The sequence below is a fragment of the Chiroxiphia lanceolata genome, chromosome 6 (genome assembly GCF_009829145.1).
Source record: "Chiroxiphia lanceolata isolate bChiLan1 chromosome 6, bChiLan1.pri, whole genome shotgun sequence".
NCBI lineage: Eukaryota > Metazoa > Chordata > Aves > Passeriformes > Pipridae > Chiroxiphia > Chiroxiphia lanceolata.
This window is the reverse complement of record NC_045642.1, coordinates 32,556,721-32,581,259: the sequence shown is the minus strand read 5'-3', so window position 1 is coordinate 32,581,259 and position 24,539 is coordinate 32,556,721. Positions and strand designations below refer to the sequence as shown.

At 36.8% G+C, this 24,539-nt stretch overlaps 1 protein-coding gene across 1 annotated transcript in view; it reads right to left on the bottom strand.

Annotated features, from left to right (window-relative positions):
• Positions 1 to 24,539, bottom strand: part of AVEN (apoptosis and caspase activation inhibitor) — a 101,333-nt gene that overhangs the window by 35,838 nt on the left and 40,956 nt on the right. The gene's annotated exons all lie outside the window — the stretch shown is intronic.

Genomic DNA, 24,539 nt, shown 5'->3' with positions numbered 1-24,539 from the left:
AACCAGCAGAGGTCAATACTTGTATAGATAGCCATAAAGCTCCAAATCAATACCTGCCTCTAGCTTCATTAACAAAGACACATTCCCATTCCCTAATGCCTACTTATAGTGATATAAGAGGAAATACTTGTAATTTTTATAAAAACTTTACACTATTTGACTTTTTAGTACCAAACTACTTAGGAAACGAAGTAGGAAGGAAAAGAAGGAAAAGGATTCAAAAAGGATAATGAAAGATTATTCATGTTTTGAGATTAAAAGTTACATAACCTTTGGGGTACATTTTTTAATTAGTCCATGTCCCTGGGGAAGCAGATGCTTGCCTGCTGCATCTTCTCCCATGGGGGTGACAAACAGTGGCGGTCCATGGCTTCTCTTCAGGTCTGCATAGAACTGGGGATTGGGCACATACTACCTGAACTGCCTCCAATCTCCTCATGAAAAACATGCAACTTAGATAATTTTTAGTTTTTAAACATCATCTTGAAGCGGTTTCCATGTCATTTGATGTGCATAGTAACGCACATCATGGTTTGCAAACTCCTTATTTAGTCTCCTAGAGAAACACGGAGAAACCATGAGAAGCTAGTAATACTAGAACCTCTGGTATGGGGAGACTGGGCAGATGACAGAATTAAACCCTGGAAGTTAAGGTTTCACCTCCTGATTTCTTATGATTCTATATGCAAGACCGGGCTTCCTACAACTGTCACTACCTCATTCGTACAGGAACACATACTTAGATAAAGCAGAGAGTCTCAGTCCATTCACAAAAAGACAAATAACTCCAACATACAAACCACCAGGCAGTAGCTGCCACAATGTAAACCAACACAGATTCTGAGCAGACAAGCTTAATCACATTGAACAGTGTTAGGAAGGAGCCAACTAACCTAATTAGTACTATTATATATACCCTTCCAATTTTAAATACACTTCCTTTAATATTATTTCATTTTCTTGCATAATACTTTCTTCCACTGGACAATTATCTGTCTTTGTTTTTACATACTACGTAATACAGATTTTTTTCTGTGCCCTTCATTTTTAACATTCCATACTATTTGACACTATGGACAGCTTCTTAAGAAACAGTAAGCAGACATATTTCATGTGTATCTGTACACAGTTTAGTCAGCATGATATAGAAGAATTAAATAACTCCAGAGTTTTACTACCGGTGTCACCTTAAGAATGTAGAATTGAAGACAGATTTACTGAATCAGAGAGATAACTAGATTTCATTAAAAAAGTGAAGATTGCTATTTGTGTGGTTCAATGTAAGATTTTCCCCCTTTTATTAAGGCAGTTAATCGTGATAGTCCAAAAATTGGAATGATACTAGTAGGTCCTAAAGAAGTTATCAGATTCAGGTACAGTTCATCTATTATACACGTAATCTTCCAGAAAGGAAGAGAAGGAACTTTTTTAAAGCAACCACCTCGCAAAGAAGCATTTTAAACTTTAATGTATATATTTATCTACATTAGATTTTCCAGTGCTAACACTGAGGCAGTTGCCTAAAATGTGGGGAGAAAAAGTAGAAGGAACCACAATCAGACCTGGCTTGCACAGAGTACCTAAATTCACTTGTTATATTTATTACCTTTTTCTGAAAATATTATCTAAATCTAAAAATGTCAAAGAGGCAGTAATACAAAAGATTTCAAGATTGCCTCATAAGTAGTGGGAAGAATAATTTTAATTCAATTGAAAGTTTTAATACGATGCAATAGAAATTCACAATATGATTAGTATTTTTCACAGGCAAAAGAGATATCTCCTCTTCTCAGAAGGCATTCTACATTAATTTATCCTAAAAAGAATCTAGAAGGGAGAGCATTATTTCATTCTATTGTAGAGAATTTCCTAACTTTCCAGATCTACTTTGAGGAGAAAAGGTAACCTCCTGTGTCGCATAGCAATGAAGTTTCATAATCCCACTCCATCTGTGCATTCTGCAATGCTTCAGGTTCTTGAATGCATACCATTTTTCACTACAAATAAATAGAAAACCCAAGAAAACAAGTTTGACAACTGTGCAAGTATTGCTTCATACCTGTGATAAATTATCTTCCATTCTGGAAGCCTTAATTAGGGATTCTTTTTTATAGTCCTACCCTAATACATGTAACCACAAGAAAAGTAGAACAATCGTAGTATAAACATTAGGCTAAGAAAAGGTCAATGGCTAAAATAAGTTGAAAAAACTCTTGAAAAAAAAAAAGAGAATGAAATAGAAAAGTTGAGGAAAAAATGCACTTTACTGATATTTATTATATTCTGATTCTCCTAAGAGGATTAGTGACCTTTTGCATGCATTTATTCAAGCACTTTCCAAAGGCAATTTTTTAACCATGTAGTATATATTACAGTGGATTTGAGAAGTGTACCTTTTAAGAAGATACTTCAGGTTTTTAAAGCATTCACTTTTCTACTGCCATCAATTCAGCAATTGATGGCAGTAGATTCAGGTATTTAGGGGAGGAAAGATGAGGGGGTACACCACTTAGAAAATGGAACCTGGAAAAGAACAGTAAACCATTGGTGTTTTTTTGAAAGTCTCAAGACGGGATGAGTTTTTGAAAACAGTGTCATAAACACATCTGCATTGAAACCTTCAAAAGAAGATAACTAAGAAATAAGAGAGCTCTTGAAGTTTATAACATGAAGAAATCACGTCTAATAACTATCAGCAAATAAAGTGTAGTTCAACCTTTAATATTTTTTACATATGCCCATGTACACAATTTAATCATATAAAACAGAAGAACATTTAGAGATTTCTATGCAACTTTATAAGAGATGCACCAATACTCGAAAATAGATTGGAATATTAAGATCTACTACTTTTTCTTTTATACCAAATTACACTTTGACATTGCCTTTTTAAAAAAAGTCTGTACTCTTTAGAGTTAAATATGCAATCCTATCTGAAGATATTTTTCGCTAATGAACATACTTCAGAAAACATCACTATGGCATTGCTCTTCCAACATCTGATAGCCCAAGCCATACTTGCTGAAGAAATTACCGTGAAATGGCACATTTTTAACATATATCAGTTAATATTAATGAAATTATAAAATGGTACCAATATTTAGATGTATAGAAAAAATATTTTAAGAAAGCACAATGCAATGCATTGAAGACTCATTTAAAAAGTCTGGACTGCTCAAGTTATAATCATTATTAACATGCCTTCAACCAACATTAAAGATTTTTCTCAATTTGTTTTTCAACTTTTTCCTTTTTAACTCAGGTGCACAATTTACAAATCAAGTATTAATCCTTTCTTTTGGAGGAGAGGAAACAAGGTAGGGGGAACATGACTATGCTTGTGTCTATCTTTTCAATGACAATCCATTAATTGTTTCCTACTTCCATGACTATTCATGGAAGATATGGGGGAAAATTAAAATCAGACAGTTAAATAAATATATATAATAACATATATTAACCTGCATTCTTTACCCCCTTACTCCACTTAGTTAAAAGCTACTAGGTACCATGGTGACAGACACAATAGAAATATTTAAAATACTGTATTTCATTCTGTAGTCATCCTAACACAAACAATATAATGTGGATAAGTTAGAGGAGAAATGGCAAAGACCACCATCACTGGGAAAGTTTATGAAAAGTCATAAATGAAAGTTTACAGTAAGTCACTCGGCTGCTTCACTGCAACGAGTAAAGAACTTTATTTTTTAAAAAAAGGGGAAAAAACCCTAAAACAAAATAAAACCCCAAAACTACCCTGAAAGACTCATACATATATAGTGGAACAGCACATTCTTCCATATGAAGTTGATAAATTATGGATAACTACTTCTAATTCTCCTAGGACGATAAGCCACTTAACCCTTAATAGCTAGATACAGAGAAATAAAACCATGAATTTTGATCATGTATCTTCTCATTAAAGCTCAAAGAGTGAAGACAGAAGAATAAGCTAATACCTTGTATGTATGTGTGGCAAAGTACTGGTAACCAAGCAACCAGCAAGAAACATGTCAGAGAGAAAAAGCATATTTACAGTACTAACAGTCTCTCATTTATACACAGTTACAAGTTACAAGAGGAGAGGATCAGAAAGCAGCACAAAACAGTTACTGCACCTTTTCTTTTCCTTTTTTTTTTTTGCTTTACTACAGATACTGTCTGGGTTTAATCGGATCAATCCCACATGACAACAGATGCCTTAATTCCCTTAATTCTTAACAAAATAAGTAACATGCCTAAATTCTGCATGAATAGATGCACAAATAGAGAACGCATTCTGAACTTGCTTTGTACTTTAACAGGATTCTGTGTTAGTACTGGATGTGAATTATTTACTGTTTCTGTAAGAACAACAGAACTCCCAGGAAAATATATATAACTATACCATTAAAGAAACATAAATATATAGTGTATATATATGTTCAGTGAAATTATTCAGGCAAAGACAACTATTGACATAAATCACATACTTAGAGATTTATACCTTTAGCCTTGAAGTTCTTATGATTTTGTGAAAAGTACATGCATTAATGGTTCTGTTCCAGTAAACACCAACTAAAAATCCCCAAATGCAGAAATTATATTTTTTGTTAATTTATTTGTCCCTTTTAAACATATAAATGGCAAATAAGAAGGTTGTCAGACATAGTCATACTTAAGTGTTTGTGGGACCACAAGTATAGCAGAAACAATGTCTATCAATATTTCTTCAAACTAAATGATTCTCAAGACTCAAGGGAGCAGAGGAAGGAATGAAGTGTTAAATACATTTTTAGTCTTATGTTCCAATTTCAGTTAGTGTTTACGGAAAGTCAACCATTAATGCATGTATGTTGATCAAGCAGTGAAAACAGTGGTGACCCTGGTCCTCACTACACCCATGAGAGACTTGCCAAACACACCAGAACACATCCACACACGAGACACAAGTCTTTTGATTTGAGTTTTGGTTGAGTCCATGGGGAGGAAAAGAAATCTTTCCACAGCAGATTTCTGCTTCTTCAGAGGCAAACTCCATGTTGAAGTTTCACTCTTACCTAGAATACATACTTTCTATTTTTTATACAAATATTGGTGTTAAATAACCTAAAGTCTATCACTTAAATGGACACAAATGACAAGAGGGATTGCTCCTAATTTCTAATACAGATTTCTAATAAAGTTTATTTATTACTTTGTAATAAAAATTTTAAAATACAGTAATTACACAGTCATCTAGAAGCCCAGTATATAATTTGATTTTATTTGATCACCATGATACTTGCACTCTTTATTATAATCATGAGTACAATTTAAATCATGCTCACTGCATTACAGGTTATTAACTCAAAGAAGATTTAATAAAATGACAATACAACCAATCTGACTCTGAAATAAATCTTTAAAAGGCAGACTGCGAAGAGAAACAGTGAAGAAGTATAAGTGGTCATTTCTAGGACTGCCAGTTGCATCAGCCACTTCTGTCAGCTATCAGTGATTTGGTAACACTTTATATGCCGTAATAAAAGAACAATATATTGAGAACAATATTACAATAATCAAAGAAAAGACAGAAACAGTATCATTAACTGTGAGAAATATAAAACAATTTCTTTACACAAGCCTCGCATGAGAACTGAACTTTAATACTTCAGATTGAAATAGAATGCAGAAGAGAAATGGTGACACATATGCTCAAACATTTTCCTCTGTTTTCATCTCTACAGTTTATGGTATGTAAGGCTATGATCATTCATATAAACATAATCATTTCATGAAACATTAACTTAAACAGTTAATAATATTTAGAAAGAAAATGTTGGGGGTTTATATTCCTGTTCAGACCATTGCGAAACCACAGAACTTCAAAAGGCCTCATGTGAACAATTTTTCCTTCTCAAGCAGGCTTATCTATCCCTACGTCATTCCTGGAAGATGTTTTTCTAACCTGTACAAGATCTTCAGTGACAGAGACTCCCCAGTCTCTTTAGAGATTCCACTCAAAATGTTTGGCTGTTCTCACATCAGAATAATTTTTTTTCCATATTTAATCTAAAACCTATCTCACTGCAATGTACATGCTACGTTACTTTTCATCTACACCATGAAGATGTATCCAGGCTGCAAAGGAGCCTTGCCAGGCAGTAAGCTGCATGGGAGCCAGCAGTGCTTTCTTAGACCTGATCACATCTGGAACACTCACTGGTTTAGGCCCCCAGAATAGACAGTGATACATGGCAGTGAGTTCATCACAGAGACACCAAGATGGTTGGGGACTGGAGCACTTGTACTCTGAGAAAAGGCTGAGGGAATCAGGTTTGTTCAGTCTGCACAAGAAACAGCTTTGGGGGAGACCTTACAGCAGCCTGCCAGTACTTATGGGGAGGTTATCAAGATGAGACATGCCAGGTCGTTCAATGTGCACGGAAGGGAGGACAAGAAACAACTGGGATCAACTGAAATAAGAGTTTCAGACTGGATATAAGGAAAAACATTTTTATCATGAGTCAGGCAGTGGAGCAGGTTATGCCACCACCAACCTTTGAGATTACTACTGCATAAAGCCCTGAGCAACTGTGTCTCTTGACCTTGGTTTGCTCAAGAGGCTGAACTAGAGACTTCCTGAGGACTCTGCCAACCTGAATTATCCTATGGTCTTATAACATGTATACAGCTTCAGAGAATTACAGAATCATTTAGGTTGGCAAAGACCTCGAAAATCATTGAGTCCAACCTGCTACTGATCACCACCTTGTCCACAGCACTAAGTGCCATGTCTAGCTGTTTCTTGAACACCACCTCCCCGGGCAGTCCGCTCCAATGTTTAACAACCCTTTCGATGAAGAAATTCTTCCTGATGTCCAAACATCAAACATATAAAGATCATCAGACATACATTGTTTTCCTTTACAATATAACAACAATTGTACTTATTCAGACTGATGATTGATCACACAGCATCTCACCACCATGAGTAGTGAAAAGCAGTTTCCTAGGGCAAATGAAACAACAGAAGAAGGATATTCTCTTCTCCCTAATATTACTTCAACTAAATGGAAATTTGAAACTGATAACATTCCCAGAATTCTCAATTAGACCCCATTTCCAAATGCTGTTAAAAATATGTTAGTTATCCAATCAGAGGGGATCTACTTAGTGTGGATTTATGCAAAAAAGAAGACATTCAAAGCTTTCATTTCCCTGCTTTCACCTGTTAACAACTTTCCTCTCTGCTCAGCAGCAGGGAAATTTCTTACTGTCTTTGCTCATATTTATTCAAAATATAACACAACTAGTAGCAGAGATAATTAGAAAAGAAAGTCATCTTTAATTACTCTTCCCCTAAATCCTTTGTATACTTCACTCCGCTTTTTTTTTCTTTGCCATAGCAGGCTCTTGCTCTGTTCCTTGATGAGCCCACAGAATCAGAGAATCAACTAGGTTGGAAAAGACCTCTGAGATTGAGTCAACCTATGACCCAACACCACCTTGTCAACTAGACCATGGCACTAAGTGCCACATCCAGTCTCTTCTTAAATACCTCCAGGGATGGTGAATCCACCACCTCCCTGGGCAGCCCATTGTAACGTCTGATCACTCTCTCTATAAAGAATTTCTTCCTAATGTCTAACCTAAACCTCCCTTGGCACAGCTTAAGACTGTGCCCTCTTGTCCTATTGCTGGTTGCCTGGGAGAAGAGACCAACCTCCACCTCACTACAACCCCCTTTCAGGTAGTTGTAGAGAGTGATGAGGTCTCCCCTGAGCCCCCTCTTCTCCAGGCTCAACAGCCCCAGCTCCCTCAGCTTCTCCTCATAGGACATGTGCTCCAGTCCCTTCACCAGCCTCACTGCCCTTCTTTGGACACACTCCAGCATCTCAATATCCTTCCTGAACTGAGGGGCCCAGAACTGGACACAGTACTCCAGGTGAGGCCTCATCTGTGCTGAGTACAGGGGAAGAATCACTTCCCTGGTCCTGCTGGCCACACTGTTCCTGATCCAGGCCAGGATGCCATTGGCCTTCTTGGCCACCTGGGCACACTGCTGGCTCATGTTCAGCTTCCTGTCAATCCAAACTCCCAAGTCCCTTTCTGTCTGGTCTCTCTCCAACCGCTCTCTCCCTTGTAGGGCTGCAGGGAGTTGTGGCCAAAATGCACGACCCTGCACTTGGTCTTGTTAAACATCATACCATCGGATTCACCCCATTTATTCAGCCTGTCCAGGTCCCTCTGCAGAGCCCTCCTACTCTACAGCAGATTGACATTCCTCCCTGAATTTGCTAATGGTACACTCAATCCCCTCCTTCAGATCATCAATAAAGAAATTTAACAGGACTGGGCCCAACACTGGTCCCTGGGGGACACCACTAGTGACTGGCCGCCAACTGGATGCAGCACCGTTCACCACCACTCTGGGCCTGGCCCTCCAGCCAGTTCCTAACCCAGCACAGAGTGCCCCTGTCCAAGCCATGGGCTGCCAGCTTTTTCAGGAGAATGCTGTGGGAGACAGTGTCAAAGGCTTTGCTGAAGTCCAGGTAGACACATCCACAGCCTTCCCCTCATCCACCAGGCAGGTCACCAGTTCATAAAAGGAGATCAGGTTGGTCAGACAGGACCTGCCCTTCCTAAACCCATGTTGGCTGGGTCTTATCTCTGTCCATCCTGTAGGTGCTGTGTGATTGCACTTAGGATGATCTGCTCCATAACCTTGCTGGGCACCGAGGTCAGGTTGACAGGTCTATAGTTTCCCAGGTCTTCCTTCCGGCCCTTCTTGTGGATGGGCGTGACATTTGCCAACTTCCAATCATCTGGGACCTCCCCAGTGAGTCAGGACTGTTGATAAATGATGGAGAGCAACCTGGCAAGCTCTTCCACCAGCTCCTTCATCACAAGACTCATAGACTTGTGAAGATCCAAGTGGCTCAGCAAGTCACTAACTTCTTCCTCCTGGATTATAGGGGGACTACTCAGCTTCCCGTCCCTGTCTACTAGCCCAGGAAGCCAGTTGTCCTGAGGACAATCTGTCTTGTTGAAAACTGAGCCAAAGAAGGTGTTAAGTACCTCAGCCTTATTCTTGTCTTTGTTAACTATGCTCCCCTCCGTGCCTAACAAAGAATGGAGGTTCTCCTTGCCCCTTCTTCTTCTATGGATGTATTTATAAAAACACTTTTTGTTGTCCTTAACAGAAGTAGCCAGCTTAAGTTCAAATTGTGATTTTGCCTCTTCAATTTTTTTTTCTACATGACCCAAATACATTCCTAAACACTTCATGCCCTTTTTACCAAAGGCAATAAACTCTCTTTTTTTCCCTAATTTCCTGCAAAATCTCCCTGTTCAGCCAGGTCAGTCGTCTTCCCCACCAGCTCGCCTTTGGGCACAAACTGACAAGCCTGGTCCTGCACCTTCAAGATTTCTTTCTTGAATTATGTCCATCCTTCCTGGACCCCTTTGTTTTTAAGGGCTGTTTTCCAAGGCACTCTCCAAATCAGCTTCCTGAGTAGGCCAAATTCTGCCCTCCGGAAGTCCAGGGTAGAGGTTTTGTTGACACCCTTCCTTACTTCTCTGAGTATTGAAAACTCTATCATTTTGTGGTTACTGTACCCAAGATGGCTTCTGACCACCACATCTCCCACCAGCCCTTCTCTGTTTGTAAACAGGTTATAGTCACCCACAAGAACAATGGCTGGTAATTTTGAAACCTCCTCTAGCTGCTTGTAGAATAATTCATCACCTGTAGAATCATCCCTTGTAGAATAATTCATCCTGGTTGGGTGGTCTGTAACAAACTCCCACCAAGATGTCGGCCTTATTGGCCTTCCCCCTGATTCTGACCCATAAGCACCTCAACCTTATTGTCACTGACCTCAAGTTCTACAGAGTCAAGAGACTCTCTAACACAAAGAGCCACCCCTCCACCTCTCCTACCTTGTCTATCTCTTCTGAAGAGCTTGTAGCCATCCATGGCAGCACTCCAGTCATGTGAGTCATCCCACCATGTTTCTGTGATGGCGACTACATCATAGCTTTCCTGCTGCACGATGGCTTCCAGCTCCTCTTGTTTGTTACCCATGCTGCGTGCACTGGTGTACATGCACTTCAGCTGGGCTGCTGATATCACTCCTAATCCTGGCTTTCCACCCTCAGCCTCATCTCTGGAGAGCCTGATTTCAAGCCCTTCCCCTTTCAGACCTAGTATAAAGCCCTCTTGATCAGCCCTGCCAACTTCTATGCTAGGCTTCTTTTGCCCTTCTTAGAGAGATAAAGCTCACAAAACCTGTAACCAGGATCATCTGATCTTCTACCCCATCAGAAGTATCACATACACATGTACATAGTTAACAAACTGCTGGGTAATCTCTTTTTACCAGCCCAAATTCAGAGTTTCTGTAGTTTGGGGTGGGGTTTTTTTGTTTCATTGTCCATTTTCTTTTCCTATTTTTCTCCAGTCTGCAATTATTTTCCCATGTTTTCCACCAAAATGACAATTATAGATCTGTAGTGCAAAAATGGGAAGATCAGAATAATTATGGCAAAAGAACCTACATCATCTGATTTTTCATCATAATAAACAGAATTACAATAAGTGTCTACCTGGACAATAAATTAATCCATCCAATTCTTAATGACACAACCCCAATGAAATAATATTTTACAATTTAATAGATGCGTTCTACAACAGCTCACTTTTCTGTGTCGAGTGCCAAAGCTTCTAAGAGATTTATTATTTAATCATAAATGTTGAGAAAATTCAGTGCCAAACTCACAAAAAAAAAAAGTATAAATACATATTATATCTAATCACACTTTGTCAGAACAGTTTGTTCCAATAAAGGCTTCAGTAAAACAAAATTATGCAACTTTCAGTATCATTTAAAGCATTTATAATTTTTAGCACACTGAAGTTGCCAAGAAACCCTGAGAAGCAGATGGGCATTTATTGCTGTTGAAATGCAACCAGCTACACCAGAAAAGAATTGGGCCTGTCATACTTACAGGAGAAATGTTTAATATTACAGCTTCCTATAATTTAATTTCTTATTTTAATTAGCAAATAGTTTAAATGAAATAAATTTTTAAAATCTGGTTTCCTTAGTAGATTCCACTAGTGGCATCGCTATATCTATTCTATTTAAGAACATGATCATAAAAATAAATAAATCACTATCTGGGCAACAGTCTTATTCAAGGAATTCATAACCTGAATCTCTGTCCCTAGTTAAAGTTTTTCTTACTGAAAGCATAAAACAAAGCTTGATTAAAATCTCAATTTGTTTAAAAAAATAAAAAAAAACCAACAGCTTCAAGACAAGGAGTACATTCTACATTTACTTATAATTTTCAAGAAATTTCTTTGTTATATTGCATTAATATCATAAAATGCCATCCATTATCATCATATCCATTAATATCAATAAATATCATTCATTCATTTATTCACTATAGAAGCAGCCCTCATCACATCTACTACAAGGTTATAGCCTTACACAAGCATAAATTATAAAATTTATAAGAAATATTATTTCAAAGTCACTATAAGTACTATAAAATTAAGGCTTACCTGAGACAAGCCTTCTAAGTTTGATTACTCCAATGTCATTTTTCTAAACACTGTTCTCACCAAAGAAGGTGTTTGATTACTTCAAGAACAACCAATAAAGTACTTCCAAACTGGCACAATATTTTGTTTCCACTCTTTATTCAAGGTATAATTTAATGCTGTTGAATGCATATCCTGTGGATTATCTCAAAATGCTCAATAAATTTTCAAGTTGTCCTACTAGCTTGTATAAGATTACAGTGGTCTGCATAGAAGACTACAGCAATTTGGAACACACACAGAGGAAATCAGATATCTAAATCAACATGCTCAACATACTTTTTTAATGACCCTCATTACAATTATAGAGCTATTTTTTGTTATATCAACGGAACATTCATCATCTCTTTTACTTTCAGAATTAGATCACCTGATCAAAAGAAACTATGTTTTATAATAGAGGGTACGTTTTGTAGTCAGCCATCCATATTGGGACCAATTTCAAAGCTGAGGTGTTTTTACAGTTAGCAGCATCTTTTTGGCTGTTGGAGGTAAACGTCATCTTTAATTCATTAAACAAACAGCACTTCTTTTCTCCCAGGCAGAAAATGCTGCCAGCAATAATATATTTAAGGTATGTTTACTTATATTTAAGGAATTTTTTGCAGGTGTTGTTACTGAGATAACAGGAGAGTGGATGATGAAAAGGGAGGTCTCTGAAACATGAATATCTATCCATACATCCACTGAAAGATATTTTTAAAAAATCAAAAAGCACTCAACTGTCTTTTAACTGTCTCAACTAATACACAAAATAGTCTCAAAAATATTCTTAGGATCTCACTGATTGATAAAGTGCATGAAATTGCACTGATAGGTTCCTAAAGCTACTGAAAAGCATGCAGCTGTTTCACAGGTCCTATTTGCTCCTAGAAGGTGATATTCTGGATGAGCCAAATAAAAGCTGAAGCACACAGACAACAGTCAACTTCTACATTCTAAGATTTAATTTCTTAATTTTAAGTCTTTCCGTTAAACATGATACAGTAATACCGTGCAAAATTTGGAACATGTACAAATTTTTTTAGGAAAGGATATTCTTTGGTGTTTGATCTTTGTACACTTTCAAGCCTAATCACCAAGAAGGGGGGAGATTTAATCCGTGAAACAGAGGGCAGCTAACAAGCTCTAAGTGATATTTATGTGTTAGAATAACAAATTACTTGTTGGTAGAATGGCCTTGTTAGGTTTTAGGGCTGGACATGCTTCAGTGATCTCAGACCTAAGGGGAGAACAGTTAACAAGGCTTAGGAAGGAGGCCCACTAATAGTGGACACAAAGAATGTAGAATTTATGGGCTATATGGCAGAACTCCCAAGATAAGGAAGAAATTAATAAAGCCAACTCACTAATTGTGCTGAAATCAGCTCCAAATGGGTAAAAGGTAATTCCAGCAGGGGGAGATGGCAACCACTGACTCATAGACCACTCACCCAGGAAGACCACTGACCCAAGAGAAGGGAAAGAATGAGCATGAGGACTAATCAGCATGAAAAGCAAGAGAATCATTAGCCAATAGTAGACAGAACATTAATTAACAAGATAACTATGCAACTTGTAGCCACTGAACACTAAGTCCTTTGTTTGCTAAAATGTATAAATAGTAAAGTTTTGATAGTGGGGGCCTTGACTAATGGAATGCCACTGAGCACTGAGGCTTGCACAACTCTGAAATAAATAATCAATGTCTCTCTCGAGTGTGTAACTATTGGCTTGTTGCACACTGGGTAACAAATCCGATTTTTGCAGATAAGAATACTCTTCCCATCCCCCACTCCCAGCAGAGACAAGGAAAAATTTTTTCTTGACCAGCCACCCCGAAAAAAAGAATTCAAATTGTAAAAAACAAGTGACTGGGAGGATGCACCCTCCTGAAAAGGTAGGTCAAAGAAACCTCCTAGAAATAAAAGGCACGGAACAACAAAACTTCCATCTGCATACACAGCCTATTCCATGGAGGGTAGAGTTTCATGGAACACTGCTCCATTCAAATACCCAGCAGGAAGCAAAACCTGACATTTCTGAAGGTACTAAAATGCTCTGGATGAACACAATCACAGCTTATCTTCCTGTTTCTTCTCATCACACAATTATTCATGTCTGTAAGAGATATTTTAACTGAATAGATGTATTCTTTTGCAAGTGTTAGATCTTAACGTTCGTCTCTCTTTTAAAAAGTGGCAATCAACAAGCAGTTATCTGAAGTATACTAGAACCAGAGGCAGAAGTTGCATGCATTAGGCAAAACAACGGCAATGGGCAATCCCATTCAGTGGTGGTGCAGACACGTATCTTTATCAGCCCACGTGAGAAGCGTGTCCCTGTCCTACAGGTACCGCAACTGCAAGATAGGGGCTGAGGCTTTCTCTGTGCTTCTGCACAGCCCTATGGCCTCTCACCCAGCTCGTGATGCCCAGGCCTCTTTCGTCTGCAAATCTTTCATGTTCTACCCCAGTATGCTTCACACATGGCTGACAGAAGGGTACTGAAATAGCAGTCTTTAGCTGCCATTATGCAGGATGCCTGCAGTGTGGCAGGAGACCATGTGATGAATCATAGAAGCATGAGTCTTGTGCTCCCCTCTGAGACTTGACGTTTGTGTAATTGAAAAAAAAGACAGAGATTCCATAAAAATGAGGATGAGATAAGGCATAGAGCACGATACTCATAATCCAACTGACAAATGCATTCATACACTGAGTCACTCAAAAAAGTACATTATGAAAAAACGAAGTCTAATATTTTCAAAATCCCCAGCTGAATGAAAGTGGAAAATAATTGCATTCAAACACCATTTAAATAACTAAATAATTATTAAAAGGTATTGGATGTTTCCTACTGTACATTCCAACTCCAAATATAGAAAGAAGCACTGGACACTAAGTTATCAGGGTACACTTTTTTACCTCCAGTGACAAAACCAGAATTGCATGCCTGAAAGGGTGTTTGAAGATGCTATTTATATTATGCCAGCACTACTCACCAAGAGGCTAATTCTCTCCTAGAACATCTTTAACCTGACAAACTTTAAAAAATGCAATTTAAGAAATTGTAACTGAGCATAATTAAAACACCCAGCATGCAAACAGGTAAGTAATGCACTACGTATAGATTAGTTTGTCCTATCTTTGGTTACTCAAATATTCAAGTGTAGATAGTTACTTGATGGACTATGTTGCAAATAATATCCATTATAATCTATTTTTCCCTCCTTCCCTTAGTTCCCGCACATACAACATTCTTAAAATTTTAAAGAAACAATATAGCATCAAAATAAATCTTTCTCAAAATTCTAAAATCATTTTAAAATGAAAGAGTTATAATATAGAATCTGTCATAAATAGATGTAAAGGTGTTGTATTGGGGTTTTTTTCCAGTTGCCAATGCTACAACAACAAATCCTCAGAAGGACAAAAAAACCCCCCAAAACCCAACACCAAAACAAAACATTCTCCTTCTGAGACAGAATCCCAGTTCGTCCTCCGCAAGTGGGCAAATATGATAAAGTTCAGCTCCCAGGATTCATTAACTGAATACTAAAGTGTTGATTAAAATGGGAAAGAACCAAGCTCTAAACAAAGAATGCACCTGCATGCATATAAAACTGCAAGACAATGTACGTCTTGATGCACGGACATATGAAAGTCTCTCATATTTTCTGATTTTTTGGCCTTTCAATATGCACTCTCAGTGGTGCCTTATTCATTGATATTGCCCTTCAAAATGAGAGCAGTACTGGACTCCTTTTTCCTTTAGACTTTCTTGATATATTGTTAAAACTGGCTTTTAACTAGCCTGTGAAAACAAATTCATTACTTCATTCATTCTTCTTATTTTTGGCAAAGGCGTCAGTAGATGTTTTTAAACTGGCAAAATTACAGGATTAAAATGCATAAACCAGAAAAGTTTACTTAAAAGACTAGACAGCAACATACATAATTAGCAAGAGCAAACTAAAATTCCAGTATTTTTAATATTAATTTATGAATTCATTACTCAATGAGACAGATTTTAAACTGTACCACTGCAGTAGTCCTTAATTGTGTCCTAATTATCAGGCAAGTCCAAATCATATTTTTATGTACTGATTTCACTTCAAAATTGTCAAGCTTATAAAATGAGTCTTTAGAAAACCCTGCATACAGTCTGAAAGCAGGAAGAAAGGACTTCTTTTCCCACACAATACATGTACAAAAGCAGACATACAGAAAGAAGATTACAGAGGTTTTTGAACAAGACCTGTTTTCCTACCTCTCCTGAGAGACTTCCAGAAATCATTCCTTATTTACTGGGAAACTGGCAATTTTGTGTCTTTAGCAGGACGGCCCTGCTCTTCTGCAGAATATAAACATGTAGCTCATTTGTCACATCACAAGACAGAGAATGAACCACACAATATCACTATGAAACCATCTGAATTATGGACATGTGTTTTTCAGATGCATGACTATCTGTTGGGTGACAGCTACACACATGGCTCACAAAGAACATTCTTTAAACTAGAAAGAGAATATGGGGAAACTAATAACGTTTCAGGTAAGTCTGAAACTTAACAAAATTTGAACCTTAGCTCAACTGAAGGCTGAACAATATAATTTCAGTGAAATTAATGTTCATCTATTAGAAAGAAAAGACATAAAATTTTACATTAGTGAATGTCCAAAAACCTCTTTTAATCTCAGTTATTTTGTAACCATGTAGTATTTTTGAAGGAAATTGTTTTCAAAATAATGTAAGACATGAAGAAGAAAGAGGATCTATAGCTGATTGTCTTCCGGAAACAAGCTGTACCTAGGCATTTATAGATAATAGTTTCTATGATTTGCAAACCATGGGCTTTAAAAAAAAATCCAGATATCTGTAATTCTATTTAATTCTTCCCTTCATAAATATATGACACTTCCCCTACCTAATCTCTAGTACATTAAAAATCAACATAGCACATACCTTTAAAAAAAACAAAAACCTTTTGGAACAACCTAGCCTAACAACTCAGACTTTATTAGTACTATTAGTTTTATACTGCTTTCTGAAATTCAATTGAAATCAAACCTTACCTTTTACCCTAATTTTCATTGATGAAGGAGGGAGATCTTTCAGAGAATTTCCAGCAAAACTTTTTAATTACTGTAATTTTAACAGCTCCAGAGAACTACATTACAGATTTCAAAATATATGCAGATAGACTACAGTTTACCCAGAGCCTGCAACATTAAACTACTCCTTTCAATATTCCCTCTCATCTGAAGTGTACTATGAAAAACAGTACCAACCTAATCTCAAGTTCTCTTCAAATATTTGCTCATAAGAAGACAGTTGCAGAGATGGGACAGAGTAACTTCTCACAGCTATGAAATCTGCAAAGGATGCAAATGTTTCCATGAATTCTTATGTACCAGAGAGAGGCCAAAATCTTTTATAATTAAAATCACAACAGAACATAGAACCTAGAAAACAACTAAGGTGAACTAACTGCTCATGCTAAGGTTTAAAATTAATCCTCCAGGTCTAAGAACTCTCTAAAATTCAAGGCTCCATAAATTCAGGGGATGGGGAGGGAGTAGAAGTAGAAACTAACAGATGATAATAGGAGAACAAATGCAGATTTCTGTAAAACTGAGAAAAAGAAATGCAATTTGCAAATACCATAATGATGTAGCTCTTTCAAAATAATTTCTTAATTCAGGAGTTAAGAGGGTTTTCTTGCAACATTTATAGGTTTTGGTTGTTAAATCTTATAGTCAGTTGGGAAAAAAACTCCAAAATCAATTTTGTGAATATGATTTCAAAACCAGCAACAGAAAATGGCTAAAAATTAACCAGATTCTGGGAGGCAAGTGGAAAGCACATTAAAAAGTGAAGGAATAAAAGGATGATAAAGTGTTTGGACATAGGAAATTCAGGTTGAATATTTCACCTGTCTAGGATCAAACAGAAAGTCTGTGGCAAAGACATCAATTAGCTTTTAAAAAACTATTTACATTACTCAGTTGAGAAGTACTCACAATTTTTCTTCAGTGTAAGATGTACTTAAAAAATAAACTTTCAAACTAGAATGATTGAATTAAATATATAAAAATAAAAATCAAAGAAATTTGCCTTTGAAATTAATAGCTATGATTACTACACACCATTAAAATCAAATCGAATTAGTCTTCTTTTAAAGTTACATGTTGTTGCTAAAGGTTTTCAAACATCAATCAACTGAGGCGATACAAACAAACGTCTAAATACCTGCAATTATATTTTACTACACTGAAGTAGAATCATAGATTAACTAAAAAAGGAACATAAAATTACTTAGATTTGAAGCAAGTGTAAGTGAAGACTTTATTTCAAAGTAAAATAAAAACACTAAGGGATTAAAAAGCAGCTGAAAGTTTTTTTCCCTTCCAATTTATGAGTAACAATAGTACAGAACAGTTTCTAAAACTGTGTAACATACGGTTATATTGTTGTCTCCTACAGCAAAAAGGCATCATTTAGTTTTAGAGGCAAGTGTCTTGCCGTACATTTGGCAATAAGACAGGTTAAAAAAAAAAGGCAAACAAAAATCCCGTGAATCCTCACAGCTATACAATACATAATCGTTCAGGGCAGCAAGTTCATGTTGTGCCTTGCACATTCACTTGAAATAAATGTGTTTAAAAAAAAAAATCCATTTGGGAGGAGTAAAGTCTTTGAACAAATCCTTTATCACACTCCAAGTGGAATCACTTGTTCCAAAGCACAGAGCATATATTCTGCAAATTAGGTAATCCCCCAGACAGGTCACCCAGGTTAAACAATTTCCAGATTGCAGAAAGTTGTACTGTAGTTATGCACAATTCCTTGCTAAACTCTTCAACAGAAATTGCATCTACAATGACTAACCGACTTTTTTTCAATACTAGCTTTTGTCCATAGACTCGCCCTCTACTTCTTGCATTTCAAAAATCATCCCCCATTTAAGATTGCTAGTCTTTATTTAACATAAAATTAACTATAAAAGTATTGAAGATGTCAAACATTTATTTCTTAATGCAATATGAAATTTTTATATTAAAGAGGTTATATTTTTCTTACTTCCCAGAAAAGCACCATGTTCACACTAACCTTTTAACTAACAGGAACAGATGGGTCTAACTGGATACAGGCGTGATGGAGCATTGTGGTAGAGCAAAAGAACATGTTGATTCTCATACCTCTGGCAGATGGGAACCAGTCAAAATTAATTTTAGACTAAAAATGTTTTGCTACTTCTCAGTAGAAAAGAAAAAAAGCTTGAAAAATATATTTTATACATGCCATCAGAGCTCAGACAACAGCAGCTTTCAAAAAGTTGATACCATACATTAAAACCAATTACATAGGCTTACTGTGTGTCATTTTTAAGCCTGCGAATAAATTAGAAATTCCTGAAAACAGTAGCTTATAATGGAAGTGCTGACACAACCTTAACTACAGCAGTAAATGCGCTGCTATTATGAAGTTGTTATGGCAACTAGAATGATCAAGTTGAGAGGGAAAGAGAAAGAATGTGCATAAGCAAAACTTAAAAGTCTTTGACACCACTCCCTGCAAACTCTTCCAAAACTTGTGGTCACAAGTTGACAACAAAAAAAATTAACTGCAAAACTTCCCCTTACACAGGTGAGGGGGGTGAGTTGCTACATGAGTTTAAAATCCAAAACAAATTAAATCCAAGATCATAATCCATCTGGTTCCTGCATATATATGAACAGTCTAAAAAATAGAGTCAATTGAAAGATATCTGGACAGCATCTGCTCAGCATATATTCATCAGATATTACAAGTTAACAAACAACAATTACGCAAAACTGTTCAGTCTTCAAGACAATTTCATAATTTGTTACCAATCTGAATAGTTTAGTAACAGCACCCTGCTGTTATTTGACTGAATCAAACTGACAGCACATTCACAAATACTGATCCATTAATTAAAATGTGATTACAAATATAACTGAAGCTCATGTATTTGTGAAACAATCATTACTTACCCTTCCTAATACTGTGTTAAACAAAAGCAAAAATCTTCAGCTGTTTCCAATATTAAAATAATGGGGAAAAAAACATACCACGGCAGTCAAATTTTTATACACAAAAATGCCCAAATTATGATTTCCAAAACATATTAATTAAAATGTGTGTCAGCACACTAGTTCATTCTCCAAAAAAAAAAAAAAAATAATTGCAAGTATCATTCTTGCAAAATTTCACTGAATAAAATTTCGACCAAAATGTTTGCAAGCACTCAACAGTCCTAGAAATAATGTTAAATCATCATTATTATTATACCATTTTATTAAAGCATTCTGTCCAAATACATCTACTAGCAACACTTCAGTTAGAAAAGTAGAAAACAAACTATTTGCCTGCCTTCTCAAAGGATTTCTTATTAAAGTCACTTTGCCTCAAGTCTAACTTGACTGCCATAACTAAAATCTAGGAAACACAAAAGGCCTCAGATGTCTGACACGATAAGAATTGTGCTAAGTACTTTTACTCACTCATTTCCTAGGTAACAAAACCTCCTTTTCTTCCAAGCTATCTCAATCCATTTCTCTTTTGAGTTTGTTGTTCTATACCACTTTTCAGACTACAGAAAATACTAATTTAATGAGAATAGTCTCATTTTAAGAGACGACAAAGTATCTCCTTTCACTGAGAGCTAGCAGATATAGCTGTTAAATTAAAAATAATTTAAGATTCAGGTTGTTGTGTTTTTAAGTCAAAAATTACTCAGTGATAATTGTACAACTGATTTCAAAAATTTAAAACTTTGAAGACTTTTTATTTATACACACATTGATTTTTCAATCTTTTTTTTAGGAAATGTACAATATATTCTATATTGAACACTGAAAAATACAGTTTTGCACATGAGTTTTATTTAGCTGGAAGGTAATAAAATATTCCACTCAAAACAGAATTATTTAATCTTCAGTAACAAATAATTATTGATATGAGATCACAACAAACACACACACCCTCTAAGAAAAAGGGAAAAAGAATAAGGCAGAAGAGTATTTTGTTCATAAAGGCAAGAACTACTTGTAAGCAACAAAAGAAGCAGCAATAATGACATTTTCTTCAGAACATTAGCTCTGCAGTGATTAAAAAATTCTGATAGATACACTGCTTTTCTCTGAAAAGCAACGACTACTTATCAACTTCCTTGAAACAGGTAATCTGATAAAATTCTCAAAAAGGAAAATGCTTAAAAGTTTTTTTAGCACTATGCCTTCTTTTTTTTCCCCAACACTATGTCTTCTTTTTTTTCCCCTCGATTTCTTTACATTACTAACATTAGTGATTTATCATACATTTTATAATCTGTAGAAACAGTTGACTGAGATACAGCTTTACTGATCACTCAGTTTTATTAGAAAAATGTTTTTTCCAGTATATTTGACAAATTACTTTCATACAGTAGGGGTAATATTTGACCTTTAAGACTTGAAGAATTCATAATTATTAATCATGAATGGACTAACACAGACTAACACATGGTTTAATACTATTTGCAAAGCTATCAGCTTTCATACTGTAAATATTAAATATCACCAAGATTCCCATGAAATTTCAGTGAGCTTTTAATTCAAATGCTCACACACTTAAAGTGCAAAATGTTTTTAAAGCAAACATTGTGCTCACTTCTTATGTCACTTTTAAAAAGCACTTTTCTTAAAGCAGGTAAGTGCATTATTCACCCTAGATCTGATTTTCAGGTGCGGTTTCAACCTGTTGCTAACCAAAGCTACATAGTAGTTATTTTGAGGCTTTTGGCTATAACGTGTACACTCAAAAAAGTAGGAACTGAAACAGAAGTCTGTCCAAGAAGTACAGGACTTCCTCCTCACTGCAAATTAACTTTTCTGCTATCAGAAAGTAATCACAGAATCACAGAATATGCTGAGTTGGAAGGGACCCACAAGGACCATCAAACTCCAACCATGAGACCTGCACAGGACCATCCCAAGAGTCACACCATGTGCTTGAGAGGATCATCCAAACACTTCTTGAACTCTACTAGGCATAGTGCTGTGATCACTTCCCTGGGGAGCCAGTTCCAGTGCCCAAACACCCTTTGGGTGAAGAACTTTTTTCTAATACCCAACCTAAACCTCCTCTGATGCAATGTCAGGCCATTCCCTCAGGTCCTGCCACTGGTCACCACAGAAAAGAGAGAAGTGTCTGCCCCTCCTCTTCCCCTCACGAGGACATTGCAGACTGCAATGAGGTCTCCCCTCAGTCTCCTCTTCTTCAGGCTGAACAGACCAAGTGACCTCAGCCGCCCCTCATATGGCTTCCCCTCAAGGCCCTTCACCACCCTCATTGCCCTCCTTTGGACACTCTCTAAGAGCTTAATATCTTTCTTCATTGTGGTGCCCAAAACTGCACACAATATTCAAGATGAGACCCCCCCAGTGCAGAGCAGAGTGGGACAATCCCCTTCACTGACTGGCTGGTGATGCTTTGCCTGATGCCCCCCCAGGACAGGGTTGGCCCTCCTGGCTGCCAGGGCACTGCTGACTCATGTTCAACTTGCCAATGACCAGGACCCCAGGTGCCTTTCCGTGGCACCGTTTTCCAGCATCTGATTCCCCAGTCCATACATCCAGGGTTGCCCTGTCCCAGGTGCAGGATCCCGCACTTTCCCTTGTTGAACTTCCTATGATTGGTGATTGCCCATTCCTCTAATTTGTGGAGGTCTCTGCAGGGCCTCCCTGACTTTGAGGGAGTCAACAGCTCCTCCCAGTTTTGTGTTATCTGCAGACTTGTTTAGTATCCCCCTTACAGTTCTGCAACATGCCTGTGATCCAAATGAAAATATGGAGAGGGATGTAGCCAGCCCCCTGCGAGTACTTGCTCCTGGCTTAGAGGTTCGAGAACTTCATGTCAACGCTCTTTACAGACATGGAATCCCTCATCATGCCATCCTGTGATTGCAAGATAACCAAACTCTGCAAGAAGGAATCACATAGTACAGCACTGACAGCCACACACTAGATATCCAGGCACAAGACAGACTATAGGACCTTCAGAGTGCTCAGTGGTGCATGCTTGAAGCTTTTGCTACTTCAGTAGCAATATTCTCCACTAGAGATGTTATTTATCCCCTTTAGTCATGCAGCTTATATATATATAGCTTATTCCTGTTACAGCTTGACCAAATGGAAAAGATTTTCAGAACACCATGCTAAAAATACAATTCCTTTTCTTCGTGCTGTAGTCAAGGCTGAAAATTTTAACCAGCTTCATCTTCAGAGTTTGAATTCTTAACACCAATCATCTCCTTATCTTAGACTCAGATTGCATATCAAGATGTCAGGACCACTGTCATTGACTAAATTTTAACGTGCTGCTTTATCCAAGTTTATCCTCATCTCTGGGTTTGAGACAACAGAATACTTGATACTTTTGATACTAACATACAAATAGCTCAGGTTACCTTGTTCTGAAGAGGGGAAAAAAGTGGGGTTTATAGATGTATGTCTATATGTGCACTTGGACGTGTGTGTATTAAAACACTGCTCAGTTATTTTGTGCTTCAGGACTTCTTATGGGGATAATCACAGAGTAGATATTTGAATCCGCTGTTTTGGGATTTGCAAGGAGGGAAGCAGACCAGGCTAGCATTGTCTCCCAAAAGCTTATCTAAGAATAAAAAGGTTGTGCCTTGTCAGATTCCAAATACTTGGAAGGTTTTCATAAGAATCAGCACTTTCATGAAATATCCTGATATATTTAGGACACTTGCAGTTCAGCTTAGGCTATCAACTCCAGGCATGGATTGTATGCTTGAGGACAGAAATCACGAGACAGAAAGTGTTAATATTATTTCAGAAAGTATGCCTCATTCCAGTACTTTCAGCGTGGACTTTACATCATATACCCACTGTAACCTTGGCAACTCAACTTCTTACCTAAAGAGCAAGATTGACAACTTAAGATTTAAAGTTACAGCCATCATATTTTACGAGGCTTGGATTTGGTCTTGAGCTAGATAGAATGCAAGCTAGAGACTGAAAGTATTCCAAAAGTTATTTGATGTGATGTAAGGGCACTATTGATGTTATCATTATTGACTGCATAAACCAAAAAAAAGCTTTATCCAGATACTCTTCATGATTTCATAATAGGAAAGATGAAGATAACTTTGCTGCTTCAATAAAACCAAACTAAGGCAAATTATGAGAGCAAACAAGTACAAACCAGTAGAAGTAGCCCCTTCGCCTACTGTGTCTTTGATGCGGTTTATGTTTCACCCCAGTTTTACAGTAGTGTTTTCTTTCTTTCATCATTTTATCTCTTCTTTACCTTCAATGCACAGAAGGCAAAAAAAAGAAATTGATTGTAAATATTTTCTTGTCAACATATTTACAAAGAAAATTTACACTAAGTAAAGTTCCAAAGAGAAAAAAAAAAAAAAAAAGAGAGAAACTATATTCTAAGGAAAAGTTCCGAATGTCACATTATTTTTCCCACAATCAGCATACGTTGCCCCTAACAACACTGAACCAGTGAATGAAGATTTTATCCATCATATTTTAGGACAGATTCATGAAGGCTTATGCTACATTAAAGTGACTAAATATATATAATTTCTTACATATTAATCTTAAGAGTGTGGTTACTTAACATTAAATCAGACGATTTACATTTCTAAATTAATTAGAAATGGATTTGTGAGTCAGTCTTTGATACAAAGTGTGCAGTGAGTTTGAACATCATCATCATACACAGAGTTCTTTTAAAAATATTTTTTTTAACATTAAGGTTTCCTTTTGCAGGGCAAAAAACTCAAATGTGTAGGCTTAATCTGCACATTAAGGTATAAGTGAAAACCCACAAGACTACAATCACGTTTCCCCAGTGAAAGGCTATATGAAGCAAAACACAAACCACAATTTTCAAAGCAAATCTTTTGGAACATCTTTTTGATAAAAAGCTA